Here is a 23,778-nt window from a genome sequence, read left to right on the forward strand (position 1 = left end):
TGGATGGCCACGACTGGACAAGTTTCCGAATAAATGAAAATCGAAAGAGAGTAAACGTTGAACTCACCGAATTTTCACTTGAAAAATAATAGAAGTTCAGAAAAATAAAATGCGTTTGATGAAATAAATAATAGAGGTGAGTCTGCATGTTTGGAATGTTTTTAAAAGAGTGAAATCGATTGTGTTGAAATAACGGGAAATGAAACTTTCGAAATTTTTCAGATATGTGTTTCAGAAATGCAAAGCTTTGCGACTGTATGACAAAATACATGCTAAAACGAGAGTTTTGCAACAACTAAAAAATAATTTCCTAATTCGCGATTAAAATTTTAGTATCGTTTGTAGGAATAAAAATAAGTGAATTCATTTTGTTGCTGTTTAATAAATCGTTTTCAGATTCAAAGTAGAAAATGCATAGTATAAGCCCGCATTTAAAAAACAGCTCTTCAAAATGCAATAAATGAGTTTTTCAAATAAAGTTTAGCGAAATATTTAACAAATGCTGCCACAATCTTTCATTAAATGATAATTCTGCTGAGAAAAATATTGAAATCTATAAATTTTAAAACTTATTTTAATTTATTTATATTTGAATATATTTTATATAATTAAATATATTTTATTATATTTAATTTATTAACATTTTTAAATAATTTTTAACTGCAAATTTCAACAAAGAAATATTGTTCGGCCGGCAAGTTTGTATAAAATAAAAAAATTGCACATTGGAATTTTGTGTAAAATGTAAAGAGTAAAATCATGGAAGAAAATAAGGAAATAATATTTTAGAATCGAGTAATTATTCTTGGGCCTAATTTTAGAATTCTGTTAAAATTTTTACAAACAATCAAAATCGAATTATTAGAACTTGAAGACATCTAATTTATTAATGGAACCTTTTCATGATTCATTTCTGTTATAACGGTTCTTTGAGAGAGCCAATGCATGGAAAAATATTTTCAACTATTAGAATTCAGAGTAAAAAAGAAGTTTTCGAAATAATTTTGAATGATAATTGATGTGAAATTGATTAAAAGATTTCGGATATCAGTGAGAAATGGTCATTTATACGTCATTTGCGGTAATTTAGAATAATTCTATCAGTTTTTCTAGAGTATATTTTGAAACTTTGATGATGCACATTAAATTAATTGCTAGAATGATCGGAGTAAAGGTATAAAATCAAACTCTGAATCACCAAATACTATTTAAATAATAAAAAAATTGCTTCTTTACTAAAATTGAAAATTAAGAAAATTGAGTATCAGTTAATTTAACAAATACGAAATCAGTTTAAAATAATTAAATTCCTGTAAAATATTAATAGATTTAATAATTTTCATTCTTAAATATAAAAAATGAGAGAAGAGGAAAAATTAAAAAAAAAAAAAAGAATGCCCAGAGAAAAATACACCATATTAAAAATTTGGGAATAAAATCAGTTTGCAATTTTTTAACTTTTAAAAATTCACACCTAGAAAATGAATAAACTATTCTTAATAAGATTATTTGAAAGTCTAAAGCATTTAAAAGTATTTAATTCTTAACTCATTATTTATTTACATTTCTTAAATATAAATTTTATTTCACGCTAACTGTGAGAAAATTCTTGTTATACTTAGTTGATGACATATTATTTTATAAATTTATATTACTATTCCTCAGTTTCAAAAAAATAACAAAAATATATTATAATAGCAAAAATACACGGAAGTGCATGTTTGACTTTTTATCCCAATTGAATAGATGGCTACATGTAATATATTATCATGATATATTTTTATTGGTCTTACAAATTATTGTTTACAATGTGTTACCTTTTTGGATAATTATAAATTATCTTTATTAATCTTTTTAGATTAATAACTAATGTAAAATGCCTTATTGATCAACACAAATTTGATATTATTGTTATTTTTTTGATAAATTTTCCGGATATCATCTTATTAATGAACTCTATAAAATGTTTTATTGATCAACGCAAACTTGATATCATTATTATTTTTTGATAAACGTTTTACGGTATCAATTTATTTGAAAATGAGCAATGCGTTAAATTTTCTGTAAGTCTAATGATACAATGTATTTGGGTTATTTTTACCCCCATTAAACAATTTATAAGAAATAATGAGATTCAAAGGGATGTATCGTTATATTTTTAAATTGACCCATTTTCAACTTCTGCTTTCTTTTAGTTTCATTATTATTTTGAAATCGAAATTATATAAAGAATATCGATTTTTGAATTTTTGAATATATTTTGACGTTTGAATTATCTCGAATTGATTTTTGTATTATATCTATCGATTTAAAGAATATCGAATATCGATTTGTTATGGATTTTCCGAACATAATGTATAAATATTCCGCTCACCAATAGCAAAAATATTATTAAATAAAATATTAGGAAAGTTAAATTAAATTAAAACAAATTTAACCGAAAAGTTAAATTTATGTGTTGAGATGACGTAAACTATCAAAAGTAATGAATCTTTAAAGTGTGGAAACACTATTTAGTTGAAAAATTTTTGAAACGGGTTTTTCTATCCAGTGCATTGTTTGATACACTGTGTAGTATTGATTGTTTTATTATATATCAAGATAGATTTTTGGGGGGAGCATTGTTACTGGCATTTGCGAAAATGCGTTGATAATTAATGAAGTTCATATCGTTTTCACGATATCTATCTATCGAGTGCTTTGAACCGAGCGCTAGGTTTCATATTGATAGTATCTTATGTTCTTAGACATTTAATAATGTGATTAGCGTCAGTGGCATATTTCGGTAATTTGTGGTCATAAGCAGTGTATGTTATTTCATCTTTAATTAATTAAACTTTGCGATTTATTCATATTTTAATACATTTTTAACGTAATGTTAATAACTTTTATATAAGTAGGTAGATCTAATGAAGATCTAAGTATCCGTCTGTCGAGGGTTTCTGCATCGTGCGCTTGGGAGAAATGTAGGTTTCATATTAATAATATCTTTTGTACTTGGACATTTAATAGTGCGATTAGCAATAGTGACATATTTAGGTAATTTATTGTCTTAAGTAAGGCATGTTATTGCGTCTTTAATTAATTAAACTATGCGATTTAGTTTCATATTTTGATACGTTTTTAACTGATGGTTTATGAGTTTTAGAGAAGTAGGAAGATCTAATGAAGATCCATAAAGACTTCAAGGTATCCGACTATCGAGCGTTTTTCCATCAATGCGCTGGGGGGAAATTGATGTTTCATATTAATAATGTCTTATATTCTTGGACCTTTAATAGTGCGATTAGTATCAGTGACATATTTAAGTAATTTGAAGTCTTAGGGCAACACACATTATTTCGTCTTTAATTAATTAAAATATGCGATTTAGTTTCATATTTTGATACGTTTTTAACTTATTCTTTATGAGTTTTAGAGAAGTAGGAAGATCTAATGAAGATCCATAAAGACTTCAAGGTATCCGACTATCGAGCGTTTTTCCATCAATGCGCTGGGGGGAAATTGATGTTTCATATTAATAATGTCTTATATTCTTGGACCTTTAATAGTGCGATTAGTATCAGTGACATATTTAAGTAATTTGAAGTCTTAGGGCAACACACATTATTTCGTCTTTAATTAATTAAACTATGCGATTTAGTTTCATATTTTGATACGTTTTTAACTTATGCTTTATGAGTTTTAGAGAAGTAGGAAGATCTAATGAAGATCCATAAAGACTTCAAGGTATCCGACTATCGAGCGTTTTTGCATCAATGCGCTTGGGGGAAATTTATGTTTCATATTAATAATGTCTTATATTCTTGGACCTTTAATAGTGCGATTAGTATCAGTGACATATTTAAGTAATTTGAAGTCTTAGGGCAACACACATTATTTCGTCTTTAATTAATTAAACTATGCGATTTAGTTTCATATTTTGATACGTTTTTAACTTATGCTTTATGAGTTTTAGAGAAGTAGGAAGATCTAATGAAGATCCATAAAGACTTCAAGGTATCCGACTATCGAGCGTTTTTCCATCAATGCGCTTGGGGGAAATTTATGTTTCATATTAATAATGTCTTATATTCTTGGACCTTTAATAGTGCGATTAGTATCAGTGACATATTTAAGTAATTTGAAGTCTTAGGGCAACACACATTATTTCGTCTTTAATTAATTAAACTATGCGATTTAGTTTCATATTTTGATACGTTTTTAACTTATGCTTTATGAGTTTTAGAGAAGTAGGAAGATCTAATGAAGATCCATAAAGACTTCAAGGTATCCGACTATCGAGCGTTTTTCCATCAATGCGCTTGGGGGCAATTTATGTTTCATATTAATTATGTCTTATATTCTTGGACCTTTAATAGTGCGATTAGTATCAGTGACATATTTAAGTAATTTGAAGTCTTAGGGCAACACACATTATTTCGTCTTTAATTAATTAAACTATGCGATTTAGTTTCATATTTTGATACGTTTTTAACTTATTCTTTATGAGTTTTAGAGAAGTAGGAAGATCTAATGAAGATCCATAAAGACTTCAAGGTATCCGACTATCGAGCGTTTTTCCATCAATGCGCTGGGGGGAAATTGATGTTTCATATTAATAATGTCTTATATTCTTGGACCTTTAATAGTGCGATTAGTATCAGTGACATATTTAAGTAATTTGAAGTCTTAGGGCAACACACATTATTTCGTCTTTAATTAATTAAACTATGCGATTTAGTTTCATATTTTGATACGTTTTTAACTTATGCTTTATGAGTTTTAGAGAAGTAGGAAGATCTAATGAAGATCCATAAAGACTTCAAGGTATCCGACTATCGAGCGTTTTTCCATCAATGCGCTGGGGGGAAATTGATGTTTCATATTAATAATGTCTTATATTCTTGGACCTTTAATAGTGCGATTAGTATCAGTGACATATTTAAGTAATTTGAAGTCTTAGGGCAACACACATTATTTCGTCTTTAATTAATTAAACTATGCAGTTTAGTTTCATATTTTCATACATTTTTAACTTAATGCTAATGATTTTTAGATAAGTAAGATCTAAATGAAGATCCATATCGTCTTCAAGATATCCGTCTATCATGTGTTTTTGAACCGAGCGCTTGTGAGAATTCTAGGTTTTATATTAATAATGCCTTATATTCTTGGATATTTAATAGTGCGATTAGCTTCAGTGGTATATTTAGGTAATTTTTTGTCTTATGCAGTGTACATTATTTTGTCTTTAATTAATTTAACTATGCGATTTAGTTTCATATTTTGATACGTTTTTAACTTATGCTTTATGAGTTTTAGAGAAGTAGGAAGATCTAATGAAGATCCATAAAGACTTCAAGGTATCCGACTATCGAGCGTTTTTCCATCAATGCGCTTGGGGGAAATTTATGTTTCATATTAATAATGTCTTATATTCTTGGACCTTTAATAGTGCGATTAGTATCAGTGACATATTTAAGTAATTTGAAGTCTTAGGGCAACACACATTATTTCGTCTTTAATTAATTAAACTATGCAGTTTAGTTTCATATTTTCATACATTTTTAACTTAATGCTAATGATTTTTAGATAAGTAAGATCTAAATGAAGATCCATATCGTCTTCAAGATATCCGTCTATCATGTGTTTTTGAACCGAGCGCTTGTGAGAATTCTAGGTTTTATATTAATAATGCCTTATATTCTTGGATATTTAATAGTGCGATTAGCTTCAGTGGTATATTTAGGTAATTTTTTGTCTTATGCAGTGTACATTATTTTGTCTTTAATTAATTGAACTATGCGATTTAGTTTCATATTTTGATACGTTTTTAACTTATGCTTTATGAGTTTTAGAGAAGTAGGAAGATCTAATGAAGATCCATAAAGACTTCAAGGTATCCGACTATCGAGCGTTTTTCCATCAATGCGCTTGGGGGAAATTTATGTTTCATATTAATAATGTCTTATATTCTTGGACCTTTAATAGTGCGATTAGTATCAATGACATATTTAAGTAATTTGAAGTCTTAGGGCAACACACATTATTTCGTCTTTAATTAATTAAACTATGCAATTTAGTTTCATATTTTCATACATTTTTAACTTAATGCTAATGATTTTTAGATAAGTAAGATCTAAATGAAGATCCATATCGTCTTCAAGATATCCGTCTATCATGTGTTTTTGAACCGAGCGCTTGTGAGAATTCTAGGTTTTATATTAATAATGCCTTATATTCTTGGATATTTAATAGTGCGATTAGCTTCAGTGGTATATTTAGGTAATTTTTTGTCTTATGCAGTGTACATTATTTTGTCTTTAATTAATTGAACTATGCGATTTAGTTTCATATTTTGATACGTTTTTAACTTATGCTTTATGAGTTTTAGAGAAGTAGGAAGATCTAATGAAGATCCATAAAGACTTCAAGGTATCCGACTATCGAGCGTTTTTCCATCAATGCGCTTGGGGGAAATTTATGTTTCATATTAATAATGTCTTATATTCTTGGACCTTTAATAGTGCGATTAGTATCAGTGACATATTTAAGTAATTTGAAGTCTTAGGGCAACACACATTATTTCGTCTTTAATTAATTAAACTATGCAGTTTAGTTTCATATTTTCATACATTTTTAACTTAATGCTAATGATTTTTAGATAAGTAAGATCTAAATGAAGATCCATATCGTCTTCAAGATATCCGTCTATCATGTGTTTTTGAACCGAGCGCTTGTGAGAATTCTAGGTTTTATATTAATAATGCCTTATATTCTTGTATATTTAATAGTGCGATTAGCTTCAGTGGTATATTTAGGTAATTTTTTGTCTTATGCAGTGTACATTATTTTGTCTTTAATTAATTGAACTATGCGATTTAGTTTCATATTTTGATACGTTTTTAACTTATGCTTTATGAGTTTTAGAGAAGTAGGAAGATCTAATGAAGATCCATAAAGACTTCAAGGTATCCGACTATCGAGCGTTTTTCCATCAATGCGCTTGGGGGAAATTTATGTTTCATATTAATAATGTCTTATATTCTTGGACCTTTAATAGTGCGATTAGTATCAGTGACATATTTAAGTAATTTGAAGTCTTAGGGCAACACACATTATTTCGTCTTTAATTAATTAAACTATGCGATTTAGTTTCATATTTTGATACGTTTTTAACTTATGCTTTATGAGTTTTAGAGAAGTAGGAAGATCTAATGAAGATCCATAAAGACTTCAAGGTATCCGACTATCGAGCGTTTTTCCATCAATGCGCTTGGGGGAAATTTATGTTTCATATTAATAATGTCTTATATTCTTGGACCTTTAATAGTGCGATTAGTATCAGTGACATATTTAAGTAATTTGAAGTCTTAAGGCAACACACATTATTTCGTCTTTAATTAATTAAACTATGCGATTTAGTTTCATATTTTGATACGTTTTTAACTTATTCTTTATGAGTTTTAGAGAAGTAGGAAGATCTAATGAAGATCCATAAAGACTTCAAGGTATCCGACTATCGAGCGTTTTTCCATCAATGCGCTTGGGGGAAATTTATGTTTCATATTAATAATGTCTTATATTCTTGGACCTTTAATAGTGCGATTAGTATCAGTGACATATTTAAGTAATTTGAAGTCTTAGGGAAACACACATTATTTCGTCTTTAATTAATTAAACTATGCGATTTAGTTTCATATTTTGATACGTTTTTAACTTATGCTTTATGAGTTTTAGAGAAGTAGGAAGATCTAATGAAGATCCATAAAGACTTCAAGGTATCCGACTATCGAGCGTTTTTCCATCAATGCGCTTGGGGGAAATTTATGTTTCATATTAAATATGTCTTATATTCTTGGACCTTTAATAGTGCGATTAGTATCAGTGACATATTTAAGTAATTTGAAGTCTTAGGGCAACACACATTATTTCGTCTTTAATTAATTAAACTATGCGATTTAGTTTCATATTTTGATACGTTTTTAACTTATTCTTTATGAGTTTTAGAGAAGTAGGAAGATCTAATGAAGATCCATAAAGACTTCAAGGTATCCGACTATCGAGCGTTTTTCCATCAATGCGCTGGGGGGAAATTTATGTTTCATATTAATAATGTCTTATATTCTTGGACCTTTAATAGTGCGATTAGTATCAGTGACATATTTAAGTAATTTGAAGTCTTAGGGCAACACACATTATTTCGTCTTTAATTAATTAAACTATGCGATTTAGTTTCATATTTTGATACGTTTTTAACTTATGCTTTATGAGTTTTAGAGAAGTAGGAAGATCTAATGAAGATCCATAAAGACTTCAAGCTATCCGACTATCGAGCGTTTTTCCATCAATGCGCTTGGGGGAAATTTATGTTTCATATTAATAATGTCTTATATTCTTGGACCTTTAATAGTGCGATTAGTATCAGTGACATATTTAAGTAATTTGAAGTCTTAGGGCAACACACATTATTTCGTCTTTAATTAATTAAACTATGCGATTTAGTTTCATATTTTGATACGTTTTTAACTTATGCTTTATGAGTTTTAGAGAAGTAGGAAGATCTAATGAAGATCCATAAAGACTTCAAGGTATCCGACTATCGAGCGTTTTTCCATCAATGCGCTTGGGGGAAATTTATGTTTCATATTAATAATGTCTTATATTCTTGGACCTTTAATAGTGCGATTAGTATCAGTGACATATTTAAGTAATTTGAAGTCTTAAGGCAACACACATTATTTCGTCTTTAATTAATTAAACTATGCGATTTAGTTTCATATTTTGATACGTTTTTAACTTATGCTTTATGAGTTTTAGAGAAGTAGGAAGATCTAATGAAGATCCATAAAGACTTCAAGGTATCCGACTATCGAGCGTTTTTCCATCAATGCGCTTGGGGGAAATTTATGTTTCATATTAATAATGTCTTATATTCTTGGACCTTTAATAGTGCGATTAGTATCAGTGACATATTTAAGTAATTTGAAGTCTTAAGGCAACACACATTATTTCGTCTTTAATTAATTAAACTATGCGATTTAGTTTCATATTTTGATACGTTTTTAACTTATGCTTTATGAGTTTTAGAGAAGTAGGAAGATCTAATGAAGATCCATAAAGACTTCAAGGTATCCGACTATCGAGCGTTTTTCCATCAATGCGCTGGGGGGAAATTGATGTTTCATATTAATAATGTCTTATATTCTTGGACCTTTAATAGTGCGATTAGTATCAGTGACATATTTAAGTAATTTGAAGTCTTAGGGCAACACACATTATTTCGTCTTTAATTAATTAAACTATGCAGTTTAGTTTCATATTTTCATACATTTTTAACTTAATGCTAATGATTTTTAGATAAGTAAGATCTAAATGAAGATCCATATCGTCTTCAAGATATCCGTCTATCATGTGTTTTTGAACCGAGCGCTTGTGAGAATTCTAGGTTTTATATTAATAATGCCTTATATTCTTGGATATTTAATAGTGCGATTAGCTTCAGTGGTATATTTAGGTAATTTTTTGTCTTATGCAGTGTACATTATTTTGTCTTTAATTAATTGAACTATGCGATTTAGTTTTATATTTTAGTAAATTTTTAACGCAATGTTAAAATTTTTTTATGTAAGTAGGTACACCAAATCTTCTTCTATGTATCCTACTGTCGAGGGTTTTTGCATCGTGCGGTTGGGGGAAATACAGGTTTCATATTAATAATGTTTTTTTTTTGTACTTGGACGTTTCATAGTGCGATTAATAATAGTGGCATATTTAGGTAATTTATTGTCTTAAGTAAGGCATGTTATTGCGTCTTTAATTAATTAAACTATGCGATTTAGTTTCAAAATTTGATACGTTTTCGGCAATACACATTATGTCGTTTTTAATTAATTAAACTATGTGATTTAGTTCCATATTTTGATACATTTTTAATTTAATGTTAATGATTTTTAGATAAGTATGAAAATGTAATGAAAATCCATATTGTCTTCAAGATAGCCGTCTATCAAGTGTTTTTGAACCAAACGTTTGAGAGAAATTAAGGTTTCATATTAATGTCCTATATTCTTGGACATTTAATAGTACGATTAGCTTCTGTGGGATATTAGATATTTTTAGTCTTAAAGCAATGCACGTTATTTCGTCTTTAATTAATTAAACTATGCGATTTCATATTTTAATACATTTTTAACTTAATGTGAATGATTTTTAAATAAGTAAGAAGATCTAATGAAGATTCATATCGTCTTCGTCTATCGAGTGTTTTTGAACCGAGGGCTCTGGAGAAATCTAGGTTTCATATTAATAATGTCCTAGATTCTTGGACATTTAATAGTGCGTTTAGCATCTGTGGAAATTTGAAGTCTTAGGGCAACGCACAATACTTCGTCTTTAATTAATTAAATGATGGGATTTAGTTTCATATTTTAATATATTTTTAACTTAATAATTTTTAGGCAAGTTATTATTTTTAGCAACTTTTTGAAAATGCATACATTTTTGTTCGTTCATATATTGTCATTTATAATTGCGGTATTTTTATATACAATATAATTTAAGAGACGCTCGGTGTTTATATGGACTGTAGAAACTAAATAAATATAAAGAAACTGATAGCAATCGGTTCAATTACATTTGCTAACGCCGCAATATTAGTTTATAATTCATAGAATTTATATTTTTTTTAAGATTTATTTCTTTGACAAATAGGCTAATTACAACAATTGAATCAACATGCCTGGAGTTTTAGTCAATTGCCTAGTTTGTCTAATAGGAAATCCGTTACGGATTGGCAAAGATATACAGAAATAGAAAAGCATTTTCTATAAAGAATTTTTTGCATATTCTCTAGTCATAGATTTATTGTTATGAAATTTAGTCATAGATTTATTGTTAACGAATTTTTTAAAATTTCGTTTAAATAATTTCACGATTCAATTAAAAAAAATATTTAAAAATAAATGGCTATTTATTTATAATTTTTATTTTACTGAGGAGTTTTATACATTTTCTACTACTTATTCCTATTCCATTTCTCAGGTAATAAATTATATATTTTCTATGATCCCAAAGATTTTGTATTAACAACAGTAAAAATATACCACAAATTAATAATATAGAAAAAGGAATTTCAATTCAATCAATTTTAAGAAGATCTAAAAGTATATATTTTTTAGCCATGGCCAAAAAAATATACGAGAAACCGAATTAATGTGGTCACCCGTAATTTATTATGTCATGTTGCACTCGGTTGTGATTTAGATGGATTAGATGGGGAACGGGGCGCTGAGATTTCCCGGAAATATCTTGCTGCTGCAACTGATCGTGAGTTGAAATGCTTCCGTGTCATTAACATTCTCTTCCGAGACTAAAAGCTTCTCGCTTCAGCCCAAAAAGAGAGCTTCATGATACAGAATCAGTTTTTCGTTATTTCTGAACTTGTCAGTTTATTGTCAGTAAATATTTTCGAAAGACATCCTATACATTAGGCATCTTATCGGCATATTCTGTGGAAGGAGAAAAACGAGAACAGTGTTTTATGGGATGAATTTTTATTATTTAGCCTCATTATTTATATACGGACTTTAAATATTTCATTAACTTATTCAGCAGGAAATTATATGTCTATAATTTTAAAACACTTGAAAAAAATGATAGAAATTTTCCCCTGCTTCCTTGTCGGTCCGATTAAGCCCATTTTCATTTCGTATGGAATTTATTGACCCTTAGATATTTGTTCAATAATCATCTCTCCGCGTTTTGAGAGAAATCTTAAAAATACTGCTTCATTATACATTTTCTATTGGCGAAAAGCCAAGATTGATATCCCAGTCCCAAACATTATGCCGATTTCCTCACTTCTGATTTCATTTGAGCATTCATGATGAGTAGATATGTCATTAATCATAGTTTTCCCCTTCTCCTTGTCTAATACCAATACAAATACAAATCACAATCGAATCTGTACAAATCGCAAAGCAAAACCTTGATAGATTTCCGCAGTCGATTTCTACAAATGATTTCGCTACTTCTCATGTATAACTACTAATCAGAATGTTCTACGTCCAAGAATAATTTAAATTAGACTTCCACTTAGAGAGATAAGATATAGCTCATGAAAGTTGATTGACGTTACTAAATCAAGCTATTAACATGAAGGCGAACAGCCGGTCGCTAAAGACGGCTAGTTGAAAATAAAAATAATAAATTGTGTCATGAGTATATGCATTTCAAAATGACATCTATACTTTACATTTCAAAAAAAAAATCTATGAAATATGACTGCATATAATGAATGATTCATTGACATTGTTTTCTGAATTTTTATGTTATTATGTATTTGTAATATATGCTAATTTAAGAGTAATTGTAGTATGCTAATTATGCTAATTTAATACTAAATTTCGACTTCGGATTAGCAGACTCCAAATTGAAATAATATTCCATGTAAGATCAGCAATATATCTGGCTCGATGGACATTATATTCAATATCGAAATTTAAATATCCTCCTTTTGGTATGGTGTGGACTTTTATTGAAGTTGTGACACCTCAAATCTCGTCCATATCATCTAATCTAATTTTAGAAATATAAGTTCTGTCCACAAATAATATTTCTATTTCTTCGAATCTAGAAAATAAAATTAATAAATTAAACCACGAAAATTTAATTATGAGTAAATATAAAATTAACAATTTCTTTCCATAGTGACTAAATGTATCAAATTTTGTTTCCAATATCTCATTACTGCATTTTCCTGGGACCCTGAAATTTATAAAATCCTGCTTTGTTACTCAGCATGTGTAGCTTGTAACAGTGTTACTCATGTGTTACTCAGCATGTGTAAAGTTTGAAATGCATCCTTGCAGGAAAGTTCTTTCTTTCTCTTCTTTTACTGAAGAAAGGTACGCTGTTTTACCTTACGTTTTCTTAAATATTGAAATCTAACAACTACGTTAGATTGTTAGTGCAACCAAATAATTATATGGGGGCGCTGCAGCCTCTCATTAACCCTATCTGAACCGGCACTTAGTTTTCGCACCTACCAGAATACATTACGATCACATTAAAATAACTCAGAACCCATTTGTGTCATGAATGTGAAATCAAATGGTGAAAATTCACTTTTATGAGGCCTTTCATCCTTTTATGATATTATATTTTATGATGCCTTTCATTCAAACATTTCATACAACTTTTGGCATTTAAAAAGGTTTTCGGCTTCAAAATCAACTTTTTTTTTTTTTTTTTTCACTTTCTCGTATACGTACTATAGAGAAAGTATAACAACATAAAAAAAATTCGAATTCGAGATTTTGATGAATCTTTACGTTTCAGACCTCCATCAGTTCGAAAAATACATTTTTGATAAATGTCCGTCAGTCAGTCTGAGATAAAGATAACTCAAAAAAAGATTTGAGCTAGATGGTTGAAATTTAGTATGCGAACTTTACACCAAATTTCCAGATATTTATCAAATTTTGAATAAAATTTGTTCAGAGGAGGTCCGGCTGTTAAAATACAATTTAACACGATAATTATAAAACAAAGAGAGCTAGATAGGTAATATTTGGTTCACAGATTTAACATCTATAATGTAGACTCTTGTCAAATTTTGAGGCAAATCCAACAAGGGGTGGACTGCTTGTCGGTCTGTACTTTCGGAAATAAGTAAACGCGATCATTCAAATTAGCAGTGATTTATATATATATGAAATTTGGTATTGGATTTCTAACTATAAGTGCAGTTTTCTATGAAATGTTTTGTTTCAATCGGTTGAGAAAAACATGTCTAAAACACCAATTCCATTTTTGAATACTATCAACGCATGCCAGGGATTAATGTTTTAATTACTCGCCAAGAATGACCCAATAGATTTAATGAAAATGATAAATTCAAGCTAAAAGTTAATATTTCATGTCTATTGTACGCCAATGCCATGTAAGTCAGCCATATGGCTCTCCGACCCGCCACGAAGGCACACGGATTTAAACCATAAAACTGAATGACCGGACCACCGTAACAGCAACACTGGCGAGAACTGTGGTTGAGTCCTAAGGGCCATCACCGGCCACGGTTCAACCCTCCCCGAAGGAAGTACGTCCCATCATCGATGGGAGGAGTCAGATCCCCAACCTATTTGTGTACCTTTCCGAGATCCAACCACCATACCGGAAGCCTCTCATCCTCATTTCGACGTGCCCCCCGGGGGTTGCCAATCCCATGTAAGGCGTTCTCTGGCATGACAAGTATATTAGAGCGTATGCGAGAAGATATTGGGGGCGACCACTTCCTCTGGTTTTATTTTAAAATGAAGCAATGAAAAAAAGGAACCATTTTATCACTTACTTTATTTTTGTCAAATGTTGCGTTATTTTTTAATAAATGATCCACATCTGTTGCCCTATCGACTTTCCATTAACCTGGATTGTGTTCAAAGTATCTTTTTTGTTTAACTTACAATGCGATGATAGATTATTCTCTTTCATTTTTTTACTATGTATATCTATTTAAAAGAAAGCATTTCATGTCTTATCATTTCTCATTATATATCTCACCAAATATCGACACTGAATGAATTTGATTGATGAATTTCTCCTCAAAAGAAGCATTTAGAACTTCTTTCGATGAAAGAGAAAAAAGTTGCTTTTCTAAATCTGACTGAAGAATCGGAATTGTAAAAAATAGCTGTTAAAGACGTGGAAAAAATACGATCATGGGACCTTTACTGTATTTTTTTGCATAACATACACTTCTTATTAATTACAACCTCTGTATTATTGAATTGATTGTTTCTTAATTATGTTGCAAGATTATTGATAAAGAGGAAGTTTTTAAATTGTTTTTCATTACAATTAAATTTAATTATAATTCAATTCAATTTTAAATTATTAAAAATAATTGTAATTAATAATTATATTATAAGTAATTTTAATTTTAATTAAATTATTAAAAATGTACGTGATTAAAAATTAAATTACAATTTATTTACATTTTAATAAATTAATAAAAATAAAAGTAATTAAAAATAATATTACAATAAATTTAAATTTTTCATTGTAATTCCCACTTAAATTTAGTCCATATTTATAAATACTGAAAACTGCAATTAAAAACGTTAAACATTAATTAACGTAAACGTTATCAAAGAACTTTTATTGAACATTCTTTTAGTTGCATTTTAAAATATATAGCAGAAACAAATACATCTTTAAATATTTATTTTGAAATTTGTTTCAAATTGAAAAGAGCCAGTTAAAGGTACAAGAAATAAAAATAAATAAATATATCAATTTTTTTTGGCACCAATTGCGTGTTATTATATAGAAGATTTTAGTTGGAAAAAAAGAATAAAAATCTTTATATCATCCAATTATTTAAAAATTTTCATAACATAGTTTTGTTAATGAAGAATAATAAATAAAGCACCAAAGAAGTTTTCTCATCGTCCCTTCCCACTTTAAATTAGGGCCGCGGTGGTAAGGTCTCGGCTTCAGGTTCGAGACCCGATTCCACCTTTGAAAAACCCTCGGGTAAACGGGTCTGGTACATGTTAAATACGTCCTCGTCATCTGATCGCTGTTCAAAATTATGAGGTCCATTCCAAAATAACCTTAGTGTTGGAATATAACTAAATCAAACTTTAAACTACTGTGTAATTTCATTCCCTTTTATAAAATGTTGGTTATTTTGCTCCACATATGATTGTACAAGAATAAAACAACAATTTAGAGTTTATAAAATGTATGCCATTTGACTTTGTTTGAATTTTATCTTCATTCCGTTTTTTTTTTTTCGCTAATTTTTCGTTTTAGTGCAAACATTTAGAAAAAAGAATTATGCATTAGAGATTTTTTTTTAAAGACATTATGTCTATTAAAATAAATGCGTATTATGCGTTTAATATTTAAAAAAAAGTAATTTCGGAAAAATTCTTTTATCTGTTGGTTTTAAAATTAATAAGGTGCGGGTAAATTAAATTTTGTAAGCTTTGCTTCTTAAAAGATTAATATTTCCAAGTGATATAGCTTTTTCTTTTTAGGAAAAGAAAATTTTAATTCACTTGATACTAGTTATTAACTATAAAGCTTAAATTATGGAAAATAAAATGGAATTTATTTTTAGAAATTGTATCTTGTTCTTGTATAAAATAATTTTATAGAAATATAGTGAAATTAATTTGAGAAGCTGAATTTTTGAATATTCATATTGGGTTTAATTTTCCATAATTTGATTATTAACTTCCTTTTGTCTATTGAAATTCGCATTAAAACATTATTTATTCTTTAAGAACCGATCATATCTACTAATAATAAAGAAAAATGCGTGAGTGTAGTGTGGTGGTGTCTACAGGATAGATCATATATCCTAGAACTGGCAAATAGGGCACAAGTAAACTTTAGAGGAGGGAAATATGTATTTGGAGCAATTTTTGCACTTTTAATAAGAATTTTATTAAATTAATAACTAAACAAGATTTTTAAGTTTTCCCGCTCTAACTCCCAAAATTATTATTACACAAAATTGATTTTACACCATTTTGAAATTCAAAAAATTATCATTTAAATTACACCAATTTAATTGTTATTTTACTTTTCCTTGAATTTTATGTATTTTCTAATAATATTCTTTTTGCATAATTTTTCGACGATATATTTCATTTTTGAACTAAACTTCACATCAGTTTCATTATTCCGTCAAATATTTAATCGTGTAGTTTTCTCCTATTATTGAAAACTAAGGAAGAAAGATTATGTTAACATTTTTGTAGCTAATGTGAGGAATAATAGGAAGTGAATTTAGTGTATCACGGAAGTTTGAAGATAAGTTTTCAGCACAGTTACATTTTAAATAGAACTGCAACGCTATGCGAAGTGATTATCAGTGTACGAATTAACAGAACAGGTGTAAGGCTATTGAAGTTTGGTTTAGTTTTAGTCATATTAACGCCTCGTTTTAAAGCAACACTAGGGCTATTTAGGGACGGACTTCGTAATTTTGAACCTCGGTCAGATGACGAGTATGACACCTGAGCTGGCACCCCCTCTCCACACCGCACCAAACCAACATGAGGACGTTTGGCCCTGACGGATTTAACGTGCAACAGAGCCCCTTACACAACTGGTCTTCGGTGGAATCAGGTCACGAACCTGAAACCCTATGGCTCAGGAGCCGAGACCTTACCACCGCGGCTCGAAAGAACTATTGAAACTACACCTCTTGGATGTCTGCTACTAATTTGATGCCTAATTTTTTTCCCATTAACATAAAGATAGGTATGAAAAGTTAAATTGAAAGTACAGTTAAAGTAAATGCGACCAATTTTGTAAAGTAAATACGACCAACTTGGAGAAGAAGTTGGATGCAATAGTCGGTTAGTTATAAAACAAATTTGAATTATATTGTTTAAAATCTTGCAATTGAAGATGCCTAAAAAAGAGTGAAAATATTTGTTACTATTACAATTCGTCGTCTGTCTGCTACAATATATTAAGCATACATAAATACATATTTATTAAAAATTGTTATTTTCAAGCAACTTACGACTGATCCACGATAGGGAATGCATTTTAATATCGTATGAGAGATTCTGACCAAGATTTTCTTTTAAAAAAAACTTATGCTATGTAAATATGTATGTATGTGTATTTATGTAACAAAAAAGAAACGAATATAGTTATTCATTAAGTTTCTAATAAAATATTTTTACTAAAATCATTTAGTAAGTGTTCAGTGAACGGAAAAAGGCTATCGCTTACCGAAACAGGTTGTATGAGTATAAAAAAATGGCAGCTGAATAAGAATGAGGAAATAATCTTTCTTTTTGAATGCAGTCATCTGAAATCGGCTTAGAAGTCTACCGGAGATATAGAAATTGAACTAACATTCTGTTATGTATCTGCAATATTGCTTCTAAACATTTTTAGTTTCATTGCAAAACAGATAGTTTTACAACTATCTCTAGCAAACCAGATCAATGAATACATGTCTTCGCGACAAAAATGAATGTTCTCGAAAATGTAGGAATTTTGACGATATCTCTATTAGGACAAGAGAACGAAATCCTTCAGAAAATACGAAAACACTCATGAAATCTGTTCAAGTAGTTACGCACATGCAGCTTTCTCACTCAGTTGATGAATCCTCTGTTTTGAGTACTACGCTCGGAGCGAAATTTACATTTATATTGTGCTGTTATTTAATTAGCAATATGTTACTTGCTTGTTTGTTTGTTTGTTTGTGTGTGTGTGTGTCGTGTGTATGTGTGTCGTGTGTGTGTGTGTCGTGTGTGTGTGTGTCGTGTTTGTGTGTTGTTGTTGTTGATTTTTGCAAATGCCCTCTCTGTTTATGTTTAGGCTGTGCTTTGCTATTTGTGTTTAGTGTTTCCTTATAGAATAAAGCTGTGCTAACCGTTATCGACCTTGTTGAATTCTCACCATTTATCCACCGAATGAATTTTCTGTAAAAGATACTTTGAATGAGTTTGTGATAGATTTTAGAGGATTTGGAAGAAAAAAAAACCGTCTATTAAATGAAACCGTTTTGGAAAGAACCGTAGATGGAATGTTAGCCGTGCGACTAAGGCTAATTGTATTGAAAATATACTTAAAAAAAAAAAACAAAAAAAAAACAGAATTTCTGTCTGCTCTTTAAGAACGGATTCTTAATTCTGCGAAATAATTTTGGAATTGCGTATTTTAAGTCGAGCTCCGAGGCTACAAAATAGTTTTGTCGATTTTACAAAGTAATTTAATTTTGTCCTTTCATTGAATGCATAAAAGTTGTGTACTCGAACTTAAATTAACAGAAAATCTCATTTCAGTTTTGGAGCATCAATCTAAAAACGTTTCTAATTAATTTATTTTTGTAAGTTTTATATTAAATTTCTTCATAATTCTAAAAATATATATAAAAGTTTTTACAATTTAAAATAATGCCCGATCCAATTTTTAAATAGTAACTAGATTGTGTTATAGTTATTTGAATTTTTTTCCCCTTACTTTAATATGTAAAATTATTTTTAAATATTTTTTTAATTCTTGAATTATAAATTTTTATAATTAATTATATAATATATTTTAATAATATGATATATTTGATATTATTTTAATTTTTTTTATAATTGAATGCTGGAACAAATTCTATTGGAAAATGATATCAATTCAGAATTTTGTTATTTAAATTGATCAAAATTTGTTAATTTTCATGTTTACGTTAATTTAAATTCAAAAAAATTGGGTAACGGGAACAGAGGCGCCTAAATTTTCTTGTTTATGTTAATTTAAATTCAATAAAATTAGGTAACGGGAACAGAGGCGCCTAAATTTTCTTGTTTATGTTAATTTAAATTCAATAAAATTAGGTAACGGGAACAGAGGCGCCTAGATTTTCTTGTTTACGTTAATTTAAATTCAATAAAATTAGGTAACGGGAACAGAGGCGCCTAGATTTTCTTGTTTACGTTAATTTAAATTCAATAAAATTAGGTAACGGGAACAGAGGCGCCTAGATTTTCTTGTTTACGTTAATTTAAATTCAATAAAATTAGGTAACGGGAACAGAGGCGCTTAGATTTGAACTGTCTGATAAGCATCTTGAAGGTCTTGGTACTATTCAATGTAATGTATCATTATTAATTAATTTTCAATAATTGTTTGTAATCGATGCAATTAATTTGAATGAACCTATAATTTTACTTAATATAGGCTAGTATTGTATTTTTAATATATATAAGAAAAACATCATATGCTAAACAATTATGCAATAGCTTTTTCCGGTTTCGATAACATAACATGGAATAATATAGATTAATATTATTCAAGTACAACTTAATCAATCGCATATAAAATACTAGTTATTCTAGTGACTAACATTATCAATCATATCAAAAAACATATTTGTCAACCAAATAAAAAAAAATCTAACATATTCTGACAAATAGTGAAGCTTAGTAGTTTTTCACAATGCCAATTTCTGACAAGAAAATATCCATTGATATCCTTCGGATCATTTATTTCCATCTGTGAAGTTTCCGCTTTTTTCGTTTTTATTTTACTGATATTTACCATTGGTTAGATATCATTGTATTTTTAACCCTACCCCTTTGTCAACAAAACTGAGCAGAAGTTGTAGGGCACTGGGCATCAAATGCCATCTATTGATAAAAAAATAAATAAAAATAGAAGGAGGATAGCTACAATTTGTTGTGATCTTAAAAGGCAATTTATTACTTGTTTGTTACGAAACAGAGTTTTTTTCCAAGGGAGGGGGGGGGGGTTGAAAAAAAGGATTTATGTTTCGCGCGGAATTAATAGGGCTTTTTTTGTTTGGGGAATATATTTGTCTCGTTTTATTTCTTTGGAAAAAAGAATGTTACAAATCTGAAATCTTCAGCGAAAGAGAAAAAGGACACCCGGAAGTCGGATGATCATGAAAATTGATTTTCTTCCCCTTCGCAGTTTTCTTTCGTTACTTTTTGACGTGAAACAAGATGCCTTAAACGATGCGGAGCGAGAGCAGAATCTATTTATAGAATTTGATATTTAAAACGAAGTGTTTATTCCATGTCACTTTTTTTACTCGAAAAATTTCTGATTTGGATGGTTTTCAAGATGTGTGCAAATTATTATTTCCACGATCAAAATAATAATTCTTAATACATACTGGGAATTCGGAAATAATATCTTAATAATAATTGCATTGAAATTTAAAACGAAATGTTTGTTTCATATCACTTTTTATGCTCGAAATATTTCTCATTTGGATGGTCTTCAAGATGTGTGCAAATTATTTTTTCCACCATCAAAATAATAATTCTTAATACATACTGGGAATTCGGAAATAATATCTTAATAATAATTGCATTGAAATTTGAAACGAAATGTTTGTTTCATATCACTTTTTATGCTCGAAATATTTCTCATTTGGATGGTCTTCAAGATGTGTGCAAATTATTTTTTCCACGATCAAAATAATAATTCTTAATACATATTAGGAATTCGGAAATAATATCTTAATAATAATTGCATTGATATTTAAAATGAAGTATTTAATTCATGTCACTTATTATGCATGAAAAATTTCAGATTTGTATCATCTTCAAGATATACCAGATTTATTTTTTTCTCCATCAAAATAATAATTCTTATGTGTCAAAATAATAATTCTTAATGTCTATCATAATTTAATGCTCAAAAATACAGCGTTGAAAGAATCATGGACATCAAAATATGCATATGAGATTTATCCACCTGGTCGCCAAAAGTGACTAGTAAAAATCAAATAGTTTTCAGGATAGAAAAAAATATATCTTATTTGGATAAAATATCTTGAATTACTCTATGTTATACTGTTTAGTAAATAATTAGTAATGGATAAAGAGAATAAAATCTTCTGAATCTTCTTTATCTTCTGAAGAATTTTCTCTTTCAACTTTTAATATACAATAAAAAAAGGTGTCTTTGATATGATTAATATATACGCATAAGTCAACAAAAGGCAATAAATGTAGTTGTGAAACCTTTTTTTATTTAGACAATTAACTCCTTTTATTGAAAAAATTATATCAACTATTCTATTGCCCTTGATTTTTTTCTCATTTTCTCGAATTTTGTGATATTTTTTCCTGGCTGTCTTCTTACATTCTTTTAAACAGCCCTAAACCGAAGTTCAGAAAATTTAGACAAATAATTTGCTAAAATAATCCCTCTTTTAATTTAACATTTTTTCTGGTCTCACCATTTGATTGACAACGAGAAATCACATGGGGCAATATTTCTATTTTGGCTCTGCTGACAAAACTGTCAAAATAGTTTATTTGGACTACATAATTCTTATGGCATAAGGGATTATCCAAATTGAGCAAAGAGCAGACTACCATTTTTCTTCTTCTTTTTGTCTGAAACACGAATTAGGTAACCCGCCGTCTAATAAATTGCCAAATGATGCAAGAAACGACTATTGCTTTCATGGATGAAAAATCAACTGAAATATTACACACATTGTATTGCTAAGAAAAGCGAATTCAAAATGCTTTTAAACTTTAGTCATCAGATTTTTTGGAAAAAATAAAGTTGTTTTTCCTTTCTTAATTAAATTGTATTCGATTTATTTTTATTTTAGTCTCTTTTTATTTCACGTTATCCTAATGCCAAAGTTTTAATTTAAATAAAGTAATGTCGAGAGAGAAGATTTAAGAGATTGTGCGGGCCATCCAAGTGTTTCTGTAGCATAAATTTAAAAGAATATTTTTTAAATGATTATACAATCGTATTAAGCGCATTTCTAAAATGAATTTATTTATCAATTTCTTTTTACGAAATTATAATTTATTAATTATAATTTCGCGCATTAAATTTAATAGTAAAAAAGAGGATCTTGTTTGTATTTTTATACATATTTAATGAATGACATAGTCCTAGATTTGGCAACGAATTTGGCGATTTTACAGACAGAATGATAATTTTAGAAAATACAGGAATTATAGTGTTAGCGAATAATACAGAAAATGAGGAATTATAATGATATCAAATAATACAGAAAATAAGGAATTATAATGATATCAAATAATACAGAAAATACAGGATGTAGTTCATAAGGAGCCAAAGTTCAAAGATCTTTATAAGTAGATGCGCTGTCAGATAACCAAAGGTTATATAAAGAAAAATGTTAGTATGATATAATAGAATGATTTCTTCTTTTGAAATGTTGATCGTGAAGCGAGCTCTCTAGTTGCGTGCGTGCTAATAATTTCTAATAGTACTGTTTATATATATATTTTTTTGCCGTGTTTTATTATCAATGCTTTTTTATTTATTTTCTGTCAGATTATCGTACTTATAGTTAAATTTAATTTATAGATTTTTAATTATTTTACGTAATGTGAAAAATACAATATATTTAAACTCTATTATACTCTATGTAAACAAAAATTAAAGCTGATTCTGCATTAAAAATAGTGGACAGAATTAAGTAGCCATTTCCCAGCTTTAAGTGTCATTTTGATTTCACCACTATTTTGTATCATTTCAAAACTTGTGGTACTAAATATGTCAGTAGCAGTGATTTGACACTCCACTTCAATCCTTCGTTTATGAGAGAAATTTAAAATACTCTACATAAATGTACATTCAACGTTTTTTGATTATGCACTCCAATGTACACATTACTTCAAAATACAGCTGTACTGATTTCGAAATGTTTTATGCCATAAAATTGCTTTTGATAGCAATATATATCACCAAAGGTTCCCTGTATCTTTCTGCTCTAAAATTTAGAGATATTTCGTAATATTAAATTTTGGTAGAGCTCCTATCCCCAACAATTGTGCTGATTTCACTCATTTTACATGCTTATTAACTTTACCACTTTGCAGAATTTACTAACCAGAATGCTGTATGTGTATTATTCACGTTGGATTTAAAATAGTACTGTCTTCTGTTATTATAAAACATAATTCATTATAATTGATTAACATAATTTTATTAATACTATTAATATCGGGGGTGGAAAGTTAGTAGTCGAAAGTGCTATTATTTTTTTATTTTAGAATTTGAAATTAATTTTTTGTCGTCATTGTTGCGAACGGTTGTAAGTTGAAATTAAGATGTACAAAGTTTGATATCAATACAGGTTTAATTTTTTTTTTTCATTTTTGGTTTCTTACAAATGTAGATTCAATTTAGATTATTCAATTTGTACGTAACCTTCCATATTGTATAACTAGTATATAATACGAACCAGCGCTTTTTTTTTTATCTCCGTCATCTTTATAGTTTGAATCCAAATCCATA

At 28.7% G+C, this 23,778-nt stretch overlaps 1 protein-coding gene across 1 annotated transcript in view; it reads left to right on the forward strand.

The window, feature by feature from the left end:
* The window catches only part of LOC129972272 (guanylate cyclase 32E-like), a 411,705-nt gene continuing 387,927 nt past the window's right edge, over positions 1 to 23,778 (forward strand). The window contains exon 1 of the mRNA XM_056086350.1: positions 1 to 136. The gene's annotated coding sequence lies outside the window, so the exon portion shown is untranslated. The remainder of the gene's footprint in view (positions 137 to 23,778) is intronic.

The sequence above is a fragment of the Argiope bruennichi genome, chromosome 6, assembly GCF_947563725.1.
Source record: "Argiope bruennichi chromosome 6, qqArgBrue1.1, whole genome shotgun sequence".
Lineage (NCBI taxonomy): Eukaryota > Metazoa > Arthropoda > Arachnida > Araneae > Araneidae > Argiope > Argiope bruennichi.